Here is a 24,602-nt window from a genome sequence, read left to right on the forward strand (position 1 = left end):
AGGTCCAGGATAAGGCCTTAGAGTCTGCATTTCCAACAATAATATGTTGATGTTGCTGTGCACTCTGCATACTTTGAGTAGCAGCACTACTGTATCAGTCAAAGAGGACCCTCTTCAGCCTCACTAAGTAAGCACCCATCCCTCCCCACAACCAACCAGAAAAACCACTTTGCTACACAGCAAAGACAACAAGGAGGACTACTTGCTGATTGAGATATGATAAGGATTGAGTTGTCAATGACATTTTCATGGGGCTTTTTTTACACAGGGACATTTAACACAGCCTACAAACCAAGCCATTAAACTTTCAACCAAGTAATTACTTTCACCAAAATAATGATCAAATCAGATCAAATTAGGTCCCAGCCCTGAGTCTCACCCTCCCATCATCTGCCAGCATTGTTGTAGAAATGTCTTGGATTAATTAAAAACAGTGATTTTATATTTCATCACAGCATTTTTGGGACAGTGGCTTCAACTGGTCAAGTCCAAGTGGTCTTCTTCTTTTGCCCACCTTGCCTCATTCCTGGAGTGTCCTCACCTGTCCTTCCTCTTGTAAATCTCATTTGTCTACAGCTCTGGTGTCTTCTGCCCTCACCAGTGAGGGCTCCCAGCCTGCAGAGTACCACATTTGTACCTTGTACACCTACCACAGCTGTGCCTTACATTCCCCCTCCCAAGCCCTAGTCTCCATCTCTGTCTGTTCTTTCTGTCTTTTCCTGTCCATGGCCTCAGAAGCTACCAGTAGCAGATGTTCCTATTTCAATGGCTCTTCATGGCTGTGGTCATATTTCCCTTCACAGCCCCATCTTCTTACTAGCCAGTCAGGAGATGACCAAGGTCTCAGGGTGAAACACCCATGAGGTTTGGAACAGTGTCCAATTAGGGGAGCAACTCAATCTTGGTGGAGACCCTACAAAATGGATGCTGCAGAGTCTGTATGTGAGGCTTCAGAGGGACTAGGGAGAGCCACATGGCACTATGGTCCAGAGAGGGCACTGCAGAAACAGTACAACCCGGACACCTGTTGCTTAGTATTTCATATCACCATGGTGCCCAACCCTTCTGTCCAAACCCTCCATACATATCTTCTGGAAAGGGCCACCCAGGGCAGGTTTCCCAATACATCCAGACCCAGAATTGAGATCCACAGTGATCTTGTAGATCTGATGGGCCTGCCACTGGAGCCAGGAGTTCTCTTCTCAGTACCCACACTCTAGAAGACTCCACAGCCCCCACTAGGAAAACAGTTTCTGGGGAGGGAACTCTGTCCTCCTCCAGAGAAACCCCTCTCCAGTTCAGTAGTATGGTCATGACTATAACAGGAGAAAGAACTCAGGAGGAAAAGTGCAGGCATGGCTGGATCAAGGGTGCAAACATCATTCCTGGGCCCAATTCTCCTTCTATCTCCCAGCTCTGCTTTCCTCAGGGCTGACTTGGGTCCTGAGAAGGTCCCTGTCTGTGTGGTGACTCTCATGGCTCTGGTTTATATTGTCTAGTTTAGCAACCAGTGGAAAGAGGACATCTCTCTCCCTAAAGCTTCTGGGATTACCTCTCAGTGATCTTCCTTGGTTTATGTGCCAAACTGAGAGCCAGTCAAAGTGGCCAGGGAGGAGTGGCACTCTCCTTGGCTAGGAATGAGTCATAGCCTCTCATTAGAGGTAAGAAGTGAGGGTGGGACAACTGTGCTCCCCAAGAGGAAGTTGAGGGCTGCTAACAGAAAAAAACAAATTACAATTTGTCTAAAACAACTTAATTCTGGAGACAATGAACAAAGTCATATAATTTCAGTTATTATATATAATATCACACTAAGCAGTTATCCAACATGCCCAAGGACAAACCTGTCTTTCAGATTGAAATGATGGGATCACACAAAAACTATACCCAGATCACTGAAGGTCATGGGTTGCCCGAGATGCAGATCCTGAGATGAAGGTTAGAGCGAAAGTAGTCTGTTTGGAAGTCATGAGATATCTACAGGGGAAGTGGAAAGTGAGACAGCCAATAAAGGGTGTGTTATCAGGCTCATTACCACCATGGGGAACTGAAACCTATCCCACCAGGAAACTCTGGGAGGTGGCAAGTCACACTTGAGTTATCCCAAGCAGGGATGAGGGAGCTGGGGTATTTATACACCATATCCTGCCTGCTGATTTCCAGGACCTTCTGGCTTGCTGTACCCAGTGAAAAAGGGGCCCTGAGGCAGAGAGATTCAGGTGCTGGCTGTTGGAAGTAGGGCTGGGAAAAACTAAGGTGGGGAGGGTACCTGAAAATGGACAGGCAACCAGCAACACTCACAATGTCCAAAGACAGACTGGACTGAATAGACTGAACTATAAGGTCTTGGAGGTCCTAGAGTCATTTGAGAATCTTGTGACCCCTCCAGCTCTATAATAGGAAGATCATTTACAACTGTATCAAGCCCTGTACAAAAATATAGTTAGTAGAGATTTTGGGTAGGTAGAATATTAAGTAAAGTAACTTTATGAGGTTTAAAAGTTAGAAATGTCTTCTTGAAGAATGATCCTTTTTTCCTCTTTGATATTAATATTACTCAGAATTTCAAAAACATTTTATAAATAACATGGTCTCTAAGCCACCCTGAGAAAAGAAAACTGAATTTCAAGGTTTTTTTTTTTTTTTCCTTAAAGTCAATTTCTTTTTTAAAAGAGCCAAACTGGTTGCATAACCTCCTGGAAACAAAGTAACTGATGGGTTGGTGTTTGCACTTTCGACCCAACTGTTCTGACTGTTGATAAGATGCCACTATGGCACATATGGGATTTAGCTTCTCAAATCTACCTTGTCCAGTCCCCAGAGCTGGTCCCCAGGAGGAACACTTTGTTCCCAGAGAGCCCAAGCCAAAGGTTTGATCATTAGCTGTAAGAATCATTCCAACTGCAGGCCATTAACCCCACATTCACTGGGCGCTTTACCCCTTTAAGAGGTAATGTAATGCCCATCATCTCATGTGATTCTGGGAGACCAGGAGAACAGATCCCACTCCACAGATGGGCTGAATTTCATTCAGAAATTCAGTGAGATGAGGTTCAAGGTTGCTGGAAAATGTGGAAAACAAGCTTGATTCTAAACTCTAGCATGAAGATCTTTCCACCACACCACTAGGCCCCAGATGGTTGGCTTCTCATGCATTTGTAAAATTATTGGATCAAGCCATCTGAAATGCAATTTTTATTGGTCAAAATGATCAAATTACAGCAAATTTGCCAATCTCATAGGTCAAAGAGGTCAAAACTGAATATCATGAGTTTCAGATGGTCCAACCTAACACAAAATCATTTGGGAACCTGATTCTAGTGAGCAAGACTATCAGAAAAAAAACATTATGAATACCATCTCAAATAGGAAGACTATTTTAATCAAAAAGGTGGGAAGGTAACTATATCACAATGTGAGACATTGGGCTTTGTGAAGCACTAGCTGTGCTATTTGTATTATGTTCACTAGACCTGCTTTGAAGGCCAAGGAGCCATGTCTGTCTGGAGTCCCATCTGACAAAGAAATGCCAGGGAAGCCCATCCTGGGGCTGCTGCCACAGAAATCCTGTGCTCCAAAGATAGATCTCTGCTTTGATGGTCCTTCTCCACTGCACTGTCTCTCCACCCACACACAGACCCAAGAGAGGTAAGGGTAGAAGGCATGAGGCGCCTGTCATTGGGTCCCCAGGAAACAGCTTGGCAAAGCAACCAAGGGGTTGCACAACTTGCAAGGACATGATCTGCCTGCGGAGCCACCGCCACTGCATGGCAGAGATGAGCAAAGTGGATACCACCAGGGAGAGACTCCTCTGATGCATCTCCAGGCAGAAAGCTATGGACTGAAGAGACGTGATGACTCATAAAACCCACAACTGTTTCGAGACCAGTTCCTTTTTATGTAAAAAAGAAGAAAGGAAAGAAGAAATATGTCTGTTTATTCTTTCTGTGCACTGAGCTTAATATTTAAATAAAGCATTTTTATGAACAGACCCCCACAAATCATCATCTTTGCTGCATGCATACTAATTGCATTATTGCTTAATTGCATGATAGAGTGTATAATTTGGGAGCTATAATGCCTGGGAGGGGGCAGGGATGGTTTAAACTTTTCATGCAAATCCCGGAGTTCAGAAAACTGGGGTGAGAACAGCAGCCAGGGTCCAACTTCCCTTCCTAGCTGGCTTCTTGGATATCTTAACTCTCCATGTCAGGGAGGTAGCAGAGAACAAAACCCCCTCAGATAGGTTTGCCTCCTTCTACCCTTGCAGCAGAAACCCATGAAGAGATGTAAAGTTCAGGACTGGTACGTCATCCAGCAGTTACTGTATGCTTGTTGCCAGGCTGCATGAGCATCAGGGATACCCAAATGAATGTGGCTCGTTTCTGGCTGCAGGAGAGGAGAGGCTGTGGAGGGAAGCAGACATGTAAACAGAGCTCAATGATGGAGACACATGGAAGAGGTTTCTTTGGGAAAAAAAAAAAAAGGAAGCCTAGACCCAAGTCTCTAAAAAGACAAAGTTAGATTTTTAAAAAGGAGCAGTAAGACTAGCTAGATGCTCACTGGCACTTGCTTCTCTTGGATGCAGCTGATCTGTTGAAAAAGAACTCCTGAAGAAGCCAGTAAGGAAGTAATGGGGAAGCAGGACAGAGAAGGGAGAAGGCAAGCAAGGATGTGATTCTTGGTGAAATTCCAGATTCAGCTTGGTCCCTTGGGAAGCTCTGAAGCATAAGTTCCACCTCAGAGTTTGACCTACCTCAAGGCAAAGATGTTGCTCTTTTCTTCCCCAGCACAGGCAATTGTGTTTATGGGATGCTCTAAGTGAGAAAATATTCTCTACCTACAAAGGAAGAGGCTCTAGTGTTCAAAACACCCCACAGAATGTATCAGGCATGGTCTGTTAGCCAAAAACCCACAGATGCTTGGGCAGAAGTGTGCATGGTGGATGAAATGACCCAAGAGGATCAGTGTTGGCCAACACCCAGTCTGTAACCCAGACTGACTCAACCTTGGCAATGAGATATGGGTGTAATGATATGCATTTGGATTTGCCAAACCATGCCTGGCCATAAAATACCAAGCCCACCTGGCCACGTACCTGATCCCTTTCCAGTTAATGCCAAGTCCTCCAACTTTGTTCTTCCTTTCCAAATTATTTTAGCTACCCTAGGACCTTTGCACTTACATATAAATTTTTAATTAGCATGTCAGTTTCTACAAAAAACATCTAGGATTTTGATTGAGATTATGTTAAATCTATAGATCAAATTGAAGAGAACTGACATCTTAACAGTATTGAATCTTCTGATCCATGAACACAGTACATGGCTCCTCGTTTATGTGAGTCTAATTTCTCTCAGCAGTGTCATGTAGGTTTAAATCTGTAAGACTTGCACATCTTTTACCAAACTTACCTGTAGATAGTTCAAACTTTTGATGCTATCATAAATTGCATTATTTTGAATTTAAATTTCTCATTATTGCTAGTGTAAGGAAATGTAAAGTGGTTGCTCATATTGATCTTTTTCTTGGAACCTTACTAAACTCACTTATAAGTTCCATAGCTGGATTTTGTTTGTAGATTCCTTATAATTTTCTACATAGGTAGATGCTGTTAGCAAATGAATATGGTTTAGCTTCTTCCTTTACTAATGGTATGATGGCTTGTCTTGTTTTGTTTTATTTTCATGCCTTATTGCACCAACTACCACCTCCAGCATAAAAGTGAATAGAAGTGGTAAGAATGGACATACCTGTCTTATTATTGATTTTATGAAATAGTATTTTCTCTTTCACCATTAAGTATGATGTTAGCAGGTTTTTCACAGAAACTGTCAAGTTGACAAAATTGTGTTCTATTCCTAGTTCACCATTTATTTTTTTTATTTCTTTTCAGCGTAAGAGTATTCATTGTTTTTGCGCCACACCCAGTGCTCCATGCAATCCGTGCCCTCTCTAATACCCACCACCTGGTTCCCCCAACCTCTCACCCCCCGCCCCTTCAAAACACTCAGATTGTTTTTCAGAGTCCATAGTCTCTCATGGTTCACCTCTCCTTCCAATTTCCCTCAACTCTCTTCTCCTCTCCATCTCCCCATGTCCTCCATGCTATTTGTTATGCTCCACAAATAAGTGAAACCATATGATAATTGACTCTCTCTGCTTGACTTATTTCACTCAGCATCATCTCTGCCAGTCCCGTCCATGTTGCTACAAAAGTTGGGTATTCATCCTTTCTGATGGAGGCATAATACTCCATAGTGCATATGGACCACATCTTCCTTATCCATTCGTCTGTTGAAGGGCATCTTGGTTCTTTCCACAGTTTGGTGACCGTGGCCATTGCTGCTATAAACATTGGGGTACAGATGGCCCTTCTTTTCACTACCTCTGTATCTTTGGGGTAAATACCCAGTAGTGCAATTTCAGGGTCATAGGGAAGCTCTATTTTTAATTTCCCTAGTTCACCATTTATTTTTACCATTTTACTTTTTTTTTTTTTTTTACCAATCTTTATCATGTTTGGATGTATGATTTTTGTCGAATTATTTTCTACATTTATTGAGATGATGATATGATTTTCCTTCTTAGTCTGTTAAAAATGACTACACTGATTTATTTTCAAATGTTAAACTGTCCTTATGTTCCTAGAATAAACACCACTTGGTTGTGATGTATTCTTTATGTTTTGTTGTATCCAATTTGCAAAAATCTTGTTAAGAATGTTCACGTCTCCTAGTGGACTCCATGTTATTTCTTATGCTCCACAAGTATGTGAAACCATATGATAATTGACTTTCTCTGCTTGACTTATTTCACTCAGCATAATCCCCTCCAGTCCCATCCATGTTGATCCAAAGCTGGGTATTCATCCTTTCTGATGGCTGAGCAATATTCTATTGTATATATGGACCATATCTTCTTTATCCATCCGTTGAAGGGCATCTCGGCTCTTCACACAGTTTGGATATTGTGGCCATTGCTGCTATGAACACTGGGGTACATATGGCCCTTCTTTTCACTACATCTGTATCTTTGGGGTAAATACCCAGTAGTACAATTGCTGGGTGACAGGGTAACTCTATTTTGGAGAAGGAAAGGAAAAGTGAATTGGGGGAATCGGAAGGGGATATGAAGCATGAGAGACTATGGATTCTGAGAAACAAACTGAGGGTTTTAGAGGGGAGGGTGGTGGGGGGATGGGTTCATGTGGTCGTGGGTATTAAGGAGGGCACATATTGCATGGAGCATTGGGTGTTGTACATAAACAATGAATCTTGGAATACTGCATCAAAAACTAATGATGTGGGGTGCCTGGGTGGCTCAGTGGGTTAAAGCCTCTGCCTTCGGCTCAGGTCATGATCCCAGGGTCCTGGGATCGAGCCCCGCATCAGGCTCTCTGCTCAGCAGGGGGCCTGCTTCCCTTCCTCTCTCTGCCTGCCTCTCTGCCTACCTGTGATCTCTGTCTGTCAAATAAATAAATAAAATCTTAAAAAAAAAAACTAATGATGTATTTTACTGTGACTAACATAACACAATAAAAAAAAAGAATATTCACATCTATGTTCACGAGGAATCTTAATTTGCAGTCCTCTTTTCTTGTAACTCTTTTCTGGTTTTGAAATCACAGATAATGCTGGCTTCTTAGAATAAATTACAAACTCTTTCCTCATCTTTAAGTTTCTAGAAGAGTTTGGATTGAATTGACTTTTTTCTTCTTTAAATGATTGGTAGAATTCTGTACTAAAGCCACCAGGGCATGGAGGTAGTTTTTATTTTGTTGTTGTTGTTGTTTTGTTTATTTGTTTTTTGTTTTTATGGGAAGTTTGGTTTGGTTTGTTTGTTTGTTTGTTGTGTGTTATTTTAGTAGGCTCCACACCCAACTAATGACCCCAGGATCAAGTCACATGCTCTACTTAGTGAACCTGCTAGGTGTCCCGTGGGAAAGTTTTTAACTATAATTTCTTTAATAGATATTGGACTATTTGTGTTATCTACTTTTTTCATTAGTAAGCTTTAGTAATTTGTGCCTTTCAAGAAACTTGTATATTTTATCTAAATTGTGTAGTAATGATTCTTTTTCCTGATACCCTGTATATTACAAGATTTTTCCACTTTTGCTGTTGGGAACATGTCTTATTCCAGCCCTGTATGAGTTCTGGACATTGTTCTACCTGCTTACTTCCAGTGGATCTTTCAGTTGCTTCAAGTAGTTTCCTTACATTCATGCATTGACTAGTAATGAGCTGAAGACTTGAGTGGAACCTGAAGGAGTCCAGAGTGTACTCTCTTTCTCTTTCTCTTCTCCCTCCCATCCTATCTCGTTCTCCCCCCACCCACTCTCCTCTCTCCCTTCTGATCTTTCTCTCTTCACCCCATTCTGGTAGTCTGCCTGCAAATGCTATCTACTTTGGCCTCCCTGAATCTTCCAGTTTCCTCATCACTGGGTCTTGTGTGGATTTCCCCTTCCCTAGAAACTCACTTACCTCATGGGACAGGTTGGGACCAAAGATAAGTATTTGGGATCAAGTACATAGAGCTAGTAAATAAGACCATAAGGGCAACTGTAGTGGAGGAAGGACAGTATCTTAAACATAAAACCCACAGGGGCAGGGTAGGCACAAAAGAGACTATGATATGTAGGAGTAGAAGAAAGACATAAGTGGAAAGAAGTTCACCAAAGATGATGTTGTGGAAGTCAGGGCTTGGAGAGTTTCAAAAATTTAAGGGCTCCAAGTTTGTCCCAGAGGCATGGAACATCAATGTCAGAGGGCTTACACAGGCACAATGCCACCCATGTGATGAGTACATCTTGTGCTGTGACTTTGCATATGCTTGTCTCTTGGGTTTTGCCAATATGGAAAACTGCTCCCCTTTACCAGAGAAGACTGAAGTGTGGGTGAGTGAATGAGATGGGCAGAAGTGGCACAGGCCAAACTTACAAGAAAGTTGGCTGAGAAGGAAAGATTAGTAGCTAGGGGAAGGCAGGACCAAGGTGTTGGGAGTGGAAAGGACACTTTCTGCTCAGTATCAAATCTTTAATCTGTGCATGGTCTGAGGAAGAAAAGGCAGTGGACAGGTAGAGCCTGAGATTTGAAAGAAGGATGATTTATGGAGCAAGATCCCAAGAGATGGGAAGTGGGAAGTGTTGTCCCTGAGTAGGAGGCAAGAATGAGTGCCAAAGCAGGAAAATGGCAGGTTAGAGAGAGAACAAGTTTGTAATCCATGCATTGTTCTCCCTCTTTACCAAGAGAGGTTAGCAGCACATGGGCAGGTTACATGTCAGCCTATGACAGCCTGAAAATAAGCCTCAGACTTGTTTCTAGCTGCCCAAGCCTACAACTCTGAAACCTATCTCCTGTAGCAATGATCGTAAGTCCCATCAATGCAGAGATAGCGGGCATCAGAACATGGTGCTCAAGGCCACAGTTTAGGTGACTGCCTTGGGTCACCCAAATGGTGTGACATAGACAAGACATTAAAGAAATCCATTCTCCATAGTACTTGTACCGAAGCACTAAGTTCCACATAGGAGAGGTACAACCACCTGATTTCTACATTTCAGAAGTGTATCATATTGATAGAACATGGCAATCCAAACTGGTTAAAACCAAAAGAGAATTTATAGGGATGGATGTGTCTGCATCTCATTCCAGAGCCCGGCCAGGTTACCTGATGGACAGGTAGCTACCTGTGGTAAGCTAATGGCAGCAAGTTCACCAGCTGAACAAAAGTTCTGGAGTTGACTCCTGGTTCTGACTGACCTGGCCTGAATCATAGGCTCATTTGGAACCAATTACCAAGGCCAAAGGGACACAGTATGCTGACTGTGTGAGCCAGGATGGCCTCACCTTCACAGAATGCACATGGGCTAGAAGTGAAAACAGTCACCTTATTCCTGGGAGGGAGTGGGGAGAGAAATGCATGCTGGGAGGGACCAACAATTAGTGTTCCCTACATGAATCTCTCCGAGGCATCAGCTCTGGGGGGGTCTGCTCCAGAAATGGAACACAGACACAAAGAGCCATGGCCTGCGTGTGCATCTGTGTTGGAAGGTAGTCCTACATAGTATGTGTGAGAAGGAGAGAGACAGTGAGCCACAAGCTTGGAAAATGAAACTGTCATTCTAGAAGCACTACGTCTTTCAGATGGTGCAACATCTGCTTAGAAAACAGGGTTCATTCACTTCTGCTTGACCTTTGATCTTGCTGCCTCTTCAGTTTTGCTTCAAATGAACCCATAATTCCATCTCAACTTGACTGGAACTAACTCCTTTATTAAATAAACTTCATTTAAGGGCTGACTGCCTCGTGTCATGGAAGAAAACACATCTTACTTTTGCTGAGACCAATCCAGGTCAGCAGTGCAAAAGCTTCCTTTTGAGAGAGGTGAACCACCATCCCTTGGATGAAGGGCTGAGGAAGCTTTTGTACTGAAGGTGCAAAGTGGAGAAAAGAGAGCCATTGCATAGGAGCCAGTTCAGAGGGTGAGCAGAGTACACAGCCACCTGCTGCTTCTCTTACTGTCCAGCCAGGAAAATTCTTTGAAACAGAGGCATCTCTGTGATCACAAGCAGACACGAGCAATATCTCCAGAGCAGATTCAGAGCTCCCACTGCTGCCTGCAGCCTGAGGCAGAGGTTCCAGTAGTCTCCACAGAGGCTGTCAGTTTGTTCATGAGTGAGAACAGACACGGGGACATTTGGGACTCCTGGGTCCCTTTGCTAGCAGGAGATAACCCTGGTATCCAGCCTCCAAAATGGTCCCCAATGATCCCTGTCTTCTGGTATTGCCTCTCCCACATTGAGGAGAACTGACCTGTGCATCCAATAGCATATTGCAGACATGGTTGATGTCTCTGGAGGGTACATCATAAAAGATACTGTAGCTTCTCATTTGCTTTCTCACTGACTCTGGGAAAAGCCAGGTAATACTTTGAATAGATACTCAAACATCCCAGTGGAAAGACATAAATAGCAAGGACCAAGGTCCCCTGACCACATCCATGTGGACAAGCCATTCTCAGGAGCACACGCTCCTGTCCAACTCAGTCTTTTAATTGACAAGCTGTGGCTGGTGTCTGTAATACTGAAGAGGAACACAGAGCCAGAACTCCTCAGTTAACCCATTTCCAAATTCCTGACCCACAGAAACTGAGATAATAAATATTTTCTCAAAACAGTCAGTTTTGGGGTCATCTGTTATGTAGTAAAATAAATAATATAGCTCTACCTCCAGATGCAGGCAAACAAGATGTGTTTCCTGGTTATCTGTCTAATATTTGCAGAACTTGCTCTCACTCAGTGCCATAATCCCATCCTGCTCGATAGAAGCTTCCAGAGGTCACGGACCAGGTTGTCATTAACACCCACTTCTTATGCTCCTAATTTCCCCACTTACTATAAATGCTCAATAAACATTTGCCAGATTAACTTGAATTTCTGTCTTCTGTAGGGGGAAAACTTGTGAATACAGAAGTGTTTCCTTCTTCCAGAAATTACCTTCCATAATTCAAAATAAGAAAATGCAGCTTTTTAATTATCAGAAAACATCCAAATCCAGATCTTAACAAATTTAGTATATTGTAGGGGCTGCTTCTTGCAGAGATTATAGCTACTTGAAAGAGTCCACAGGTCAATACAATTTCAGAGAACTGTGTTCAGGAAGCAGTCTGAATGTCTGAGAAAGGACCTCACTGTAGCACAGATCAGCAACATGTGTCTGCTTGGCCAGTACCATCTCTGCTGAGTCACAGCTTCAAAGAGCCCACACATCAGGGAGGACTTAACACATGTCCAATACCTGCTGGCCACTCTGTCAAGGTGCCCAACACAAGCTCCATCCTCAGGAGGCTTGCAGTTGGATAGGGCAGGAAAGATTCCCATGGAAGGATGAGCCACACTCACATCTGAATTAACCTAGCATCCATTAGAGTGGCAATGATGGTAGGTGACCTTGGAAACAAAGAAGATGCTCCTCACTCTGGAAAAGTTGTCACACCCTGGACTCTTTGTCAAGGAATTTGTGGTCTTCCACAGACAGCTTGCCAGGGAAAGTCCCCTAATCCATCACAGAGACAGCAACTAATGGTGAGCCTTAACAGATGAGCAAGAAGCATCCAGGGAGGAAGAAACCATCACGAACAAGCAGCCTCATGAGGCAGGGAGACAAGCAGCTTGTTATGACTGAGCATGTGTTGTTAGGCAGAGGTGAGGAGAGATAAGATGGGACATTGGTTGTGGAAATGCTGGGATACAGATCTTCATAGGTCTGTCACATTTCTGCATATCTCGTGAGCAGAGGCACTGGTGGCCTTTGTTCTGGAATCTTTTCAAGGATATTTGTACAGTGAACAACCTTGAAAGACAGAGATAGATTTGTTCTCTCTCTGGAGTGAAAGGCACGTATGCTAACTTCCCATTACAAAAATTCATAGACCTTATGGATTCCAGTCCTGTAACACAACCCACTGGGTTGAACCAGTACAGGAAAATTCTGATTATGGGTTACTGTTACTGCTGTGAGAATGGAGTCCTTGCCTTCTGACCCAGGACTCATATGCCTTCCACCAGCATCCATGAAACTGGCAAACCAACTAGTGAACTGACAAATGGGGTGTAATTCTTGACAGGGAGCCCCTGAATTCCAGGTTTTATCCTGCTGGTTCTTGAGCAGTAAAATTACACATGTCCTTAACCATAGAAGAGTGTTAATGGGAGCATAGGAGGGTGTTCTGATATAAGGTCATTTATTGGGTTGTTTTGTATTTTTTTTTCAAGATACACAGAAATCTCTGAAGGAAAAAGTTAAATTCCTTTTATCTTTTTTTTTTTTCTTAGCAGGGGTTAAATAAGCATCTATGGAGTAGAAGGGGAGGAAACCTAGAGTGTTCCACCAAAATTAGAGAAGTTCCCGAGACTGGGAGTCCACTGAAGGCTCCAGGACTGCTTCCTGGAGGGGTTAACCAACCTTGCCCACCACCTGTAACATAGAACCTGCTGACACAGATCCTCATTCCCCTCTACAGACACAGCAGTCTGAACCTTCTTGGGCATTGTCTTAGTCTGCTCAGGCTCCATAACAACAAAAATCCCCCAGACTAGGTGACTTACACAACTGAAATTTATCTCATCACAGTCTGGAGGCTAAGTCCAAGTTCAAGGGGCCAGTGTTGAGGTTTCTGGTGAGAACTCTCCTTCAGGCTTGAAGATGGTTGCCTTTGCATTGTGTCATCACATGGTAGAAAGAGAAGGAGCAAGCTTTCTGGTGTCTCTTCTTATGAGGCACTAATCCCATCATGAGAGCCCCAGGCTTATGACCTCACCCAAACCTGATTACTTCCCAAAAGTGCCATTTCTAATTACCACAACACTGGGGATTATAGCTTCAACATATGAATCTTGGGTGGGGATGTAATTTAGCCCATAGCAGACTGTCTGGAGTCTTGACCCCCAAAAGCTCCCATCATGCACCTACTAATTTATCACACAACACTCATGGACCACTCAAGTTCTCAAGGTGAGAGAACCTTGAACACCAGCTAGTTCAGCCTCTTGCCCCTGAGTGGGGAATAGCAACATCATCTAGAGTAGGTAGCTGGTTACTTCATTTTTAAAAATCTCAAGGAAGCAGGCTGTGCCCTTACTTCTCTCAACAACGCAATGTACCCTAATGGTCAAATGCTCAAATTATCTAACAATATTCTCTTTGGATTTCATTTAAACCCGATTTGTTGATCTTTTGGTTCTACTTAAAATGGCACTTGGTTATTCTAACAATAATTTTTTCCGCAAACAACCTGAATTGTTTTAAAGTCAAATAGGCAGTTGGGAAAAGGAAATGTTAATGTGCCCCGAGCCCAAGAGTCATAAAACATTCTGCCATTACAATTCAATATCAGGCAAGTGCTGTAAAGAGGTCACAGGTAAAGAGATATCACCAGTGAGGAATCTCTCCGGCTCAGTGCCTGAGAATCCAGACTGGAGTAGAGTCTATGATTCAACAGGGTTTTCCACCTGGGGTGGCTCGTCTGCTTCTGCATTGCCTCATCCATCACAAGCCAAGGCAGCAACTCTGCAGCAGAGGCTCTAACACTCCAGATTCCCAGAACCCAGGAGCCAATGCTTCTCTGATCCACTTTCTGGCCAGTAGTCCAAAAACTCTGCAGGTCCTCTCAAACCATATGCATTTCTCATGAAGTTGACAATTACTCAGGCCCACCTTCAGAAGACCAAAACACACAGTGAAGTCATTTTAAAAAGGCAAATGTTATACTCTAACCCTAGAAGCCCTTGCTAGTAGACGATTTCTGGCTTTCTCTGCATTTGACCCAGTCAATTGTCATCTCTCAGCATAAAGTTTTCCCCCAAGATATCACACAAGGTATGGGGTTTAGAAAAAAAATGTATGCTGGAAGGGAAGGTGGGGGAGGCTCATATCTACAGTACAAGGAGCAGGGGCTGCTCCCAGCTCTGTCATTTTTCCTTCTCAGAAAGGATGCCTAGGGAACATCAAATAGAATTCATGTAGAGGACTGGAACAGTTTTAAACCTCCATCTATCAGGTGCAATTTCCCATTTTATTATAGGTTGGTAAAATCAAATTTTCTGGTAACCTTTTGAAGGTGTGGCTGTCCCAGGTCTCATCCAGTAACACATTGCACAGCTTTATCCTTTCCAATTAGCGCCTAATGCGGGAATTGATGTACTAAAAATTAACTTAAGTGATCTTCATCTGAGAATATGGTTAACAAGGCATAATTTTTTCTGATCAATGCTACTGATCAATTACTTAATGAAAGAAAAATAAAGGAAGGGCTTCGTTGGCATTGGAATGAACTTATATACCTCCAATGCAGCACACCCATACCTCAGAACTGGTTCTCTTTTCAGGACTCTGCATTAATAACAGATAACTTTCATGCACAATGAGAAATTTGTGCTCTGTGCTTTCAAGGAAATCAAACAATCAGCCTTGGGGCACACAGCACCTAGTCCCTGGAATAGATAGGTGAAGCTAGGTGACTCACTTTCCAAGAAGAGGCAGGCACGGGAGCGTTCCCCACACCTGCACCTCTAGTGGTATTTTATCAAGTTCCTCAGCGGAAGGAAGGCCAGGAAATAATAAAGGAGGAAAACATTTTACTTCTCCCCATTTACAGCCAAACAAGTCAAGCTTTCAGGACTCTGCTCCATCAGATGAAGTTCTAAGTCCAGGTTTTCAACGTGGAGGCAAAAGGGTGAAATGAGCCAAGTCACTTTTTATCTCCTCCCTTGTCCCCACCCCCCATCCCATCCTGACTCCTTAGACCAGGCTCAGTTGCCAGTGAAGGACTCACTTGTCACATGGCAGAGTTTCTTTACTACCCTCAGTTAGTGTTTATATTTTAAAATAAAGCTCTGGAGAAAGCAATGCTCCCCTGAAGGAATGACTCCCCATTGGAATTCCAAGTACCCTGGTTCCTGGAGCAGGAGCATGCCTGTTACTATATGGGTGGGGTCGGGGACGGGCATTTATGGTGCCCCTGAATTCACACTGCTCAGGAGGTAACCTCTTCTGCCTAAGCATGAGGCAGCCCCTCTCTGTGCCTCTCAGTGGATTGCAGACACACAGTCGTTCATGCATCCCTTCAAAGACACTCTCTGCATGTCCTTGGGATTCCCACACTGTGGATCCCGCAATTCCCACAGGCAGCCTGGAATAACGAGGGACAGCACCCCATTCCACTGCCCTCAGGACCTTCCATTTCCCCTCCATAAGCACTTGCTGTCCCTTGATAAGGAGGAGGTAAGACAATCAAGTGCTTCTTAACCCAGATGTCACAAATAAATGTCACCAGTGTCCAATGTCAAAATAATAATAATAATAATAAGCTTAATTGGCAGTAATTTTGCTAAGTAACTTCAGCTCCCTTTGTTTTGATTTCTACCTCCATGAACACAGAAAAGGACACTTGTCACATGAAACTCATGAGCTCATGTCTATACATCACTGCCCCATGTTGTATTATTTACTCTGCAGGTAGAAGTGTCTCTCTCTATGGTAATAACAAGGTCACTGGGCAGAAAATCATTTCAAGTAAAAGGAAAAAAGGCACTTCCAAAAACAAACAAACCCCACTGCTGTGGAAATTCTCTCACCTTCCTCTAAGCAGCCCCATCCAACCCGCTGCAGTCTACCCACAATCGAGCCAGTGGAGCCCTCCTCACCTGCTCTCCCTCCACCTCACTGATACGTCATCAATTTCTGAACGTCAGCCACAATCACACCTCTTCTCCAGGATTTCATTATTCTTCTCTCCTTTTAATCTCTACCTTGTTTAAACCACTTAACTCGGTCACCATCCGTTCTGGCAGGGAAAGTGTTGATCAGAATCAAGTTACATTGTTTAGAGAGAAATAACCCCATCTCCTGGATGGTCGTGGTTTTTAGTACCCAGGCTGCAATTCTTTGAAGCGGATGGTAAACCGGGTTTTTGACAGGCTTGGAGGAAAATGACTCCAAGACTCTGGAGGAGGCTGCCGGCCACTGACTCAATCCTTGTGTTAGGCTGCCATCTTGTGACACACTGCGGTATGCAGCTGAGGACGAAAGACATCATTTACATCTAATATTCTAAAACCTCCCCTCCACCCCCGCCCCACCAAAAATGTAAACCAGAAAATAACAGATGCCGCTATAACCTGTCTTAGCCTAAATGGTTGGTTTAAAGCCAGTTCTTCTTCAGGCATCAAAGAACCTCATTATATAGGAAAGGAGATTTCACAGCTGACTCAACGTTTGTCAGAAATCTGAAGTGCGTCCTGTCATCGGCACCTCAGACCATCTCCCCCCTCATGTTCTCCTACCACCCAGCCCTGTGTCAGATGGGCTGGGCTCTGCTCTTGGTCATGAGCCAGGTGTGGGGGTCTCCCTCACAGCCATCACTGCACCAAAAGCAGAGACCAGCAGGCCTCCAGGAGTGCACTAGAGATGGATCTGCCATCAATATCCTCACAGCTCCCGGGTGTCTCCACTGGGACCAGAGGACTGTGACAAATAGAGAAACCCCTTCAAGCTCACAAAGAAGGCTGCTGTCCCTTCAGGTCCTGACTGCTCTGGAGTCCAGCACCGGGGATAAAGTGGAGCTGGTCCTCCTATTACTTCATGGACAAACACGAACGACCCTCAGTAATGAGGTCTGGCTTTGCTACTGAGAAAATTGGAAAATGACTCAGAGTCAGTCTGGCCCTGGAGCTATTCTCCAGCTGGCAAACTCCACATCCCAGCTGTACAGATGCCTGAGGCTCTGGGACACAGTTCTCAGGGCCCAGAGCTCACAGAGACCATTTCCTGGGAGATGACTCCTCTCCAGTAGGGCAGTAGGGGCTTCAGGTGGGTGGGTAAGAGTCCCCAGGGCACCTTTCATTTAACAAGCAAGACACAGGGGCCCAGAGAGCACTCGACAGACAAATATCTGTTTATCAAATGATTTAAAAGGAAAGTGTGTGTGGTCTGAGGATATAGCCTCAGTAGTTTTAAAAAGGTTAAGTTTGCACAAGTAGGCCCTGTCGTCACAGGAAACGCTGAAAATATTTTTCAGCTATGGAATTTCTGAGCTGAAATTCCTCCTCTTTTTACCCACTTTATCCTCTTTTCCTCTAAGTTATTCGATGTACTTACAATCGTATTTTTTATTGAAGTGTAGTTGACCTACAACACGGTACTAGTTTCAGGTGTACAACATGGTGATTCAACAATTCTATGCAATACAAAATGCTCACCATGATAAGTGTGGTCACCATCTGTAACCACATGAAGTTACTACATAATTGACTATATTTCCTACTCTGCACTTTCCATCCGCATGACTTACTCATTTTACAACTGGAAGTCTGTAACTCTTAATTCCTTCACCTACTTTGCCCATCCCTCCCCCTACCATATCCTCTCCCCCCTGGAAACCACCAGTTTGTTTTCTGTATTTAAGAGTCTAATTCAGCTTTTTTTTTTTCCTTTGTTTGTTTTTTGTTTGTTTTTTAGATTCCACATGTAATCGAAATCAAATGGTATTTGTCTTTTTCTGTTTGATGTTTTTCACTTATTCTTGCATCCTCTTGGTCCCTATATGTTCAGAACGATAAGATTTCATCATGTTTTATAGCTGAGTAATAGTCCATTATACACACAATACATCCTTGAACAACACAAATTTGAACTTCATGAGTTCATTTATCCATGGATTTTTTTTCAATAAATACAATAGAATACAGTAAATGTATTTTCTATTCCTTAATTTTTTAAAAAAAGATTTTTTTCATTTATTTGACAGACAGAGATCACAGGTAGGCAGAGAGTCAGGCGGAGACAGAGAGAGGAGGAAGCAGGCTCCCTGCTGAGCAGAAAGCCCCATATGAGGCTTGATCCCAGGACCCTGGGATCATGACCCGAGCCGAAGGCAGTAGCTTAACCCACTGAGCCATGCAGGCGTCCGTCATTATATGTTCTAATACTTTCTGTATTACCTTGGTATTGGTCGTGGTCTCTCCTTTTTCGTTCATAATTTTATTTTTTTATTTTTATTTATTTATTTTTTAAGATTTTATTTATTTATTTGACAGAGAGAGAGAGATCACAAGTAGGCAGAGAGGCCGGCAGAGAGAGAGGAGGAAGCAAGCTCCCTGCTGAGCAGAGAGCCCCATGCGGGGCTCGATCCCAGGACCCTGAGATCATGACCCGAGCTGAAGGTAGAGGCTTAACCCACTGAGCCACCCAGGCGCCCCCATAATTTTATTAATTTGGGTCCTTTCTCTTTTCTCATGGATAAGTCTGGGCAGAGGTTTATTGATCTTATTCTTTCAAAGAAGCAGCTTTTAGTTTCATTGATCTGTTCTACTGTTTGTTTGTTTTGGTTTCTATTTCATTGATTTCTGCTCTGTCATTATTATTTCTTTTCTCTTGTTTGGTTTAGGCTTTTTTTTTTTTTTTTTTTTTGCTATTCTCTCTCCAGGTCCTTTAGGTGTAAAGTTAGTTTGCATATTTTTGATTTTTCTAATTTTTTGAGAGAGGCTTGGAATGCTATGTACTTCCCTTTTAGGACTGCCTTTGCTGTATCCCATATGTTTTGGACTGATGTGTTGTCATTCTATTAATCTGCATGAATTATTTAAGTTTTTCTTTAATTTCCTGGTTGACCCATTCATTCTTTATTAGGATGCTCTGTAATCTCCAAGTGTTCAAGTTCCTTCCAAATTGAATAAATTTGTGACTGAGTTCTAGTTTCAAAGCATTGTGGTATGAGAATATGCAGGGAATAATCTCAGTCTTTGGTATTGGTTGAGACTGGATTTTGGAACTAGTATGTGATCTTTTCTGGGGAAAGTTCCATTTGCACTCAAGAAAAATGAGCATTCTATTGATTTAGGATGGAATGTTCTAATTATATCTATGAAGTCCACCTGGCCCAGTGTGTCAGTCAAAGCCCTTGTTTCTTTGTTGATCTTCTACTTAGATGATCTACCCATTGCTGTGAGTGGGGTATTAAAATCTCCTGCTACCATGGTATTATTATAAATATGTTTCTTTACTGTGGTTATTAATTGGTTTATGTAATTAGCTGCTCCCACATTGGAGGCATAGATATTTATAATTGTTAGATCTTCTTGTTGGGTAGACCCTTGAAGTATAATATAGTGTCCCTCTACATCTCTTGCTACAGTCTTTGGTTTAAAATCTAATTTGTCTAATAGGTGGATTGCTACCCCAGCTTTCTTTTGAGGTCAATTAGTATGGTAAACTATTCTCCACCCCTTCACTTTCAGTCTGGAGGTGTCTTCAGGTCTAAAATCATCTCCTGTAGACAGCATATGGATGGCTCTTGCTCTTTTATCCAGTTTGATACCCTCTGTCTTTTGGTTAAGCATTCAGCCCATTTACATTCACTTTTGAAAGATGAATTTGGTGCCATTGTATTGCCTGTAAAGTCCCTGTTTCTATAGATTGTCTCTGTTACTTTCTGGTCTATGTTACTTTTGGTGTCTCTCTTTACTTGCAGAATCCCCCTTAATATTTCTTGCAGGGATGGCTTGGTGTTCACATATTCTTTCGGTTTCTCTCCATCCTTGAAGCTCTTTATCTCTCCCTTCATCCTGAATGACAACCTTGCTGGATAAAGTATTCTTGGCTGCATGTACTTCTGAATATGTCTTGCCAGCCCTTTCTGGACAGCCAGGTTTCTGTAGATAGGTACGATGTTATTCTGATGTTCCTCCCTCTGTGTATGGTAAAATCTCCTCTCCCTAGCTGCTCTCAAGATAGCTTTTTTGGCTCTAAGATTTGCAAGCTTCACTATTATATGTCCAGTGTTGATCTATTTTTATTGATTTGGGGAGGGGTCCTCTCTGCCTCTTGGACATGAATGCTTGTTCCCTTCCCCAGGTTAGGGAAGTTCTCAGCCATGATTTGCTCAAATATATCTTCTAGCCCTCTCTCTTTCCACTCCCTTTGGGATGCTGCTAATTCTGACATTGTTTCATTTCAAGGCATCATCAAATTCTCAAAGCCTTTCTTCATGGGCTAATAGTTGTCTTTCTCTCTTTTCTTTAACTTCATTCCTTTCCATCAACCTGTCCTCTAGATTCTGTCCTCTGCCTCATTGACCCTAGCTGTTAGAGCATCCAATTTAGACTGCATCTCTCTCATAACATTTTAAATTCAGCCTGATTAGATCTCATTTCCACCCTTAGAGTTTCTGTATTATCATTTGTACTCTTTTCAAGGCAAGCTATTCACTTTATAATTGCTATCCTGAATTCCATCTCTGACATATTACTTATATTTATATTGATTAGCTCTGTGGCAGAGAACATTGTCTCTGGTTCTTTCCTTTGTTGTGAATTCCTCCTTCTAGTCATTCTAACCAGGGAAGGATGGGTGAGCAAATGAAGAGAGTCCAAATATTAATTATGACTTAAACAAATGCACCCTAGAAAAAATCTGAAGTGGTTGGAAGCCATCACAGAAAAGTGAACAAAGTAAAAATGAAACAAAACAATAAAAAAGCAGTGGGGAGTGAGACACTATAATCTCACTCTTAGTCCTGATTGAATTTTGGTCTGTGTGCCAGAAGACACTACATCCCAAAATTGCAACAAAACCCAAACTTATGTCTATATATATGTAAAATATACATATAAATATAATAAAATATATGTAAAATATATGTATAAATGTAAAATACAAATGTATTTGTAAAATATGTATATATGTAAAAATAGGTGTAAATGTAAAATATATGTATCTGTAAAATATATGTATAATGTAAAATATATGTAAAATATAATAAAGTGAAAAAAGGACTAGAATGAGGTATAAATCTATAAAATGTAGATGTGAAAAAATGAAAGTTAGAAAGTGACTTAAAAACATAAGTTGGGGGCGCCTGGGTGGCTCAGTGGGTTAAGCCGCTGCCTTCGGCTCAGGTCATGATCTCGGGGTCCTGGGATCGAGTCCCGCATCAGGCTCTCTGCTCAGCGGGGAGCCTGCTTCCCTTCCTCTCTCTCTGCCTGCCTCTCTGCCTACTTGTGATCTCTGTCTGTCAAATAAATAAATAAAATCTTAAAAAAAAAAAAAACATAAGTTGGTAAAATAAGAATCTAGTTGAAATGGGGCAAAGGTTTAAAAAAATAAATAAATGGGGGGCGCCTGGGTGGCTCAGTAGTTTAAAGCCTCTGCCTTTGGCTCAGGTCATGATCCCAGGGTCCTGGGATTGAGCCCTGCATCGGGCTCTCTGCGCCGCAGGGAGCCTGCTTCCTCCTCTCTCTCTGCCTGCTTCTCTGCCTACTTGTGATCTCTGTCTGTCAAATAAATAAATAAATAATCTTAAAATATATATATATATATATATATATATATATATATATATATATATATATATTTTAGACTGAAGGATAAATGAGTTGTTAGGAAACACCTGGAGCTCAATATATTCTTCATCCCTGCTGCTGGAGTTTTACACTCTTTGGGGATCTATAAACTTGTCATTTGCCCATTCTTCCAGTCTGTCTCTGGGGGAGGGGCCTGCTGTTCTGCTTCTCAGGAGTCTTTGCCTGGGTGAGTTGCCCCACTCCTTCTCAGGGGGATGGGATCAATGTGACCTGGTTGTATGTGTGGCTTTTGTTTCCTTGGTGACTTTCCATGCCCCTGTTCAGAGGGTCAAGGCAAAAATGGCCATGCCCAGATCACCAGCCCAGAACCACAAGATCATGATCTCCCCCCAACTTCAATAAACCCTTCAGGTCAAACCATCTCCACTTCTGAGAGTACTATACTCTGCAGACTCCCACAGTTCGTGCCCACTGTGATCTTCCCAGGGACCCGTGAGCATTAGTTGCTTTGTGTCTTTCCAACTGTGAATGAGGTTGTGTACACACCCTGCTCCGCTGCTCCCAGATCACAGCTGGGTGCCACCCTGTTGTCCTTTGTGGGGCCTCCACCACCCTGAGCACTCTTATGAAGTTGAGAGCACAGCCATTTCGTCCCTCCCTTGGGGTGGTATATGGCTCACATGTTCCAATCCTTCTCAGGGTGCTCAGCCAAAGAGCAATCCCTTTACTGGCCTGGCTTACAGTTTGTTGTGAACAGAGCTGAGAATCCTTCCTGGGCTTTCTCACCATAACCAGTTTCCCCACTCCACTGCTTGGACACTCTACCAGCTCAGATACCTCTCTTCTTTCTGTGTCTCCTGGAATCCTGAGACCACAATGACCCACCTAGAATTCTGCCATTTTCATCCCCTGAGCCCCTTTCAGAAAGGAATGTCTCTCACTGGAGCAGATTTCTAAGGGCTCAGATTTTGCACTCGTGTTATATCAATTTCTGGTAGCCAGCTGATGGAGATTCCCTCATCACTCTGTTTATCTTTGATATCTCTCCACATACTCATGACTCTGCACCTCCTACCTTGCAAAAAGCAGTCATTTTACTGTTCAGCATTCCAGATATGTTTTCATACATATCAGGCTGAATTTGTGGGTATTCAGAATGGTTTCATAGATATCCAGCTAAATTCAAGGGATCAGATAAAATGAGGTCACATACTCATCTGCCATCTTGCCCCCCCCCTTGTATTTTTATCCACTCAGTCACCCTATGTCTTTATATTGGAGCATCTAGTCCATTTGAGTTTTTTTTTTTTATTATTCATTTATTTGACAGAGAGAGATCACAAGCAGGCAGAGAGGCAGGCAGAGAGAGAGAGGAGGAAGCAGGCTCCCTGCTGAGCAGAGAGCCCGATGCGGGGCTCGATCCCAGGACCCTGGGATCATGACCTGAGCTGAAGGCAGCGGCTTAACCCACTGAGCCACCCAGGCGCCCCTAGTCCATTTGAGTTTTGATTGGCATGTACTTATTACCATTTTGTTAATTGTCTTATAGTTGTTTTTGAGTTCTTTGTTCTTCTTTTCTTACTCTTTCCTTTGTGGTTTGATGACTTTCTTTAGTGTTATGTTGGGATTCCTTTCCTTTTTTGCTTGTCTATTATAGGTTTTGGTTTTTACCATGGGGTTCATATAGAACATGCTAAGTATATATCACCCTATATTAAGCTAATATTCGCTTAAGTTCAAACACATTTTAAAAGCACTGTTTTTACCCCCCACCTTTCCACTGTTTGGGTTATATTTTACATCTTTTTATTTTGCAAATTCCTTAGCTAATTTTTTTTATAAATAATTCATTTTATTCTTTTAAGATTTTATTTATTTATTTGACAGAGAGAAAGATCACAAGTATGTAGAGAGGCAGGCAGAGAGAGGGGGAATCAGGTTCCCTGCTGAGCAGAGAGCCCAATATGGGGCTTGATCCCAGGACCCCAAGATTATGACCTGAGCCAAAGGCAGAGGCTCAACCCACTGAGCCACCCAGGTGCCCCTCATTTTATTCTTTTGTCTTTTAACCTTCATACCAGTTTTATAAGTGATGGATCTACGACCTGTAGTATATGTTTGCTTTTATCAATGAAGTTTATTTCCTTTCATAATTCTCTAATTTCCACATATGGCTTTTCTTCTTCTGTATAAATAAGTCCCTTCAACATTTCTTATAAGGCTGGTTTAGTGGTTAAAGCTCCTTTAAGTTTTGTCTCTTTCTTCTTCTGGGACCCCTCTAATGTGAATGTTAGTAAGCCTGCTGTTGTCCCAGCAGGGGTCCCTTAACTATCCTCACTTTTAAAATTCTTTTTTCTTTTTGCTGTTCAGCTTAGATGCTCTACCTTGTCTTCCAGGTCACTGATCCATTCTTTTCATCCTCTATTCTACTATTGATTCCCTCTAGTTTAATTTTCATTATTTTAAGATTATTTATTTATATATTTGAGAGAAAGAGAGAGAGAGAGAGAGAGCGCACACATGAGCAGGGGAAGGGCAGAGGAAAGGGGAGAGGAAGAAGCAGACTCCCTGCTAAGAACAAAGCCACACGAGGAGCTCAATTCCAGGACCCTGGGATCGTGACCTGAGCTGAAGGCAGACACTTAAACTGACTGAGCCACCCAGGTGCCTTTCCTCTAGTGTATTTTTCACTTCAGTTATTCTATGCTTCGAATCTATGCTGTGATTGATTTTATTTTAC

The sequence above is a fragment of the Lutra lutra genome, chromosome 17, assembly GCF_902655055.1.
Source record: "Lutra lutra chromosome 17, mLutLut1.2, whole genome shotgun sequence".
Taxonomy (NCBI): Eukaryota; Metazoa; Chordata; class Mammalia; order Carnivora; family Mustelidae; genus Lutra; species Lutra lutra.